The 1,348-nt window shown below is 34.6% G+C and overlaps 1 protein-coding gene across 1 annotated transcript in view; it reads left to right on the forward strand.

The window, feature by feature from the left end:
- The first annotated feature begins 419 nt into the window (after window positions 1–419).
- LOC116385325 (uncharacterized) overlaps window positions 420–1,348 on the forward strand; it is a 10,244-nt gene continuing 9,315 nt past the window's right edge. The window contains exon 1 of the mRNA XM_031850659.1: window positions 420–1,344. The gene's annotated coding sequence lies outside the window, so the exon portion shown is untranslated. The remainder of the gene's footprint in view (window positions 1,345–1,348) is intronic.

Below are 1,348 nucleotides of genomic sequence, written 5' to 3' on the forward strand. Positions count from 1 at the left end.
CAACATCCGGTTTCTTCAGACGAACATCCGGTTTTCAGAATAAGATGCCAACAAAGTATGAATTATATTCACATTAAGTATAAAACATGCTACCTGCATCTCGTGAACCAAATGTTATTGCCCTTTTGTTCATATAGCAGTACTTTTAAAATAAAAGTGCGCAATACACTACTTTTGAATTCATTATTGAACTTTGCCATAACAATGCGATTAATCGCGATTAATCGCAAAAAATCCATGCGATTAATCGCGATTAAATATTTTAATCATTGCCCAGCACTAAATATATTATAATATATATATATTATATAAAACTGAACGGATTTACTCAAGTACAATATCTGATCTTCCACCATGTACAAATCCGTTCAGTGTGTTATAAAATATATATAAATGTATTTCTTTATTGTTTAAATATTATATATATATTCAGTGTGCAGCTTTAAATCTGTTTATGAACGTGTTCGAACCCTGCTGCCGGCATGCTGAGCTTGAACGCATCATTCTTCAATTGGAAAATATGTTTAGTATATTTCTTCCGGAGCTTTCAGCCACATGTCACATATTAATGGAGGAACAACAGCACACATCAGCCCTGATCCTCTGTGTGTCTGATTGGACAAATGACATCTGCAGCACAGCATATGTGCTGGTCACGCAATCACCTGGGTAAAGAACACCCCCGCCCCCCCCATCAGCTATCTGATCCTCCAGTAATGACGACTGCTTTACGAGAGTCTTTAATTATTGAGCATAATTCCGCAGTACAAGGTTGAGGTTTCTATAAACCTACTTTTAGTTATTTTTTTGTTTGTTTTATGTTTCAGGACGTTAATCGTATATAAAGTCAATTACGATATCAAGTTTGAGTTTAATTTATATTTAGATGTGTGTGATTACTTTGTCACTCCTCAGCTTCTCGACAGGTGTTCCTTTTTTTTTTAGTGTTCCTAATTACCTTCAAAATGATTCGTGCATGAAGCGGTTTTCGTGTTTTTAACATTATGAAGGTAAAAACCGTCCCAACGTCCCACTTTTATGAGGACTTATACAAATTTACCAGCACGTATGATCTTCAAACTGTCAGTACTTTCTATCAACAGACCCATTATCATAATCACATTACAGCTGTAGCTGTTAAATCACTTCATATTAATACACAATGCATGAATTAACTATTAGATTATACTTTTATTTTAATCATATATGCTCTGTGTTCTTTGGCCTGATCTTCTAAGTACGTCTTCATTCTTTTAACTTTAAGGCAACTCTTCTGGGATCTCAAACCTACTTGACAACACGTATGTTATAGAAGGTTCTCTTTATACGTGTATGTTATAGAAGGTTC

The sequence above is a fragment of the Anarrhichthys ocellatus genome, unplaced genomic scaffold (assembly GCF_004355925.1).
Source record: "Anarrhichthys ocellatus isolate YVR2014 unplaced genomic scaffold, GSC_Weel_1.0 scaffold11, whole genome shotgun sequence".
NCBI classification, from domain to species: Eukaryota; Metazoa; Chordata; class Actinopteri; order Perciformes; family Anarhichadidae; genus Anarrhichthys; species Anarrhichthys ocellatus.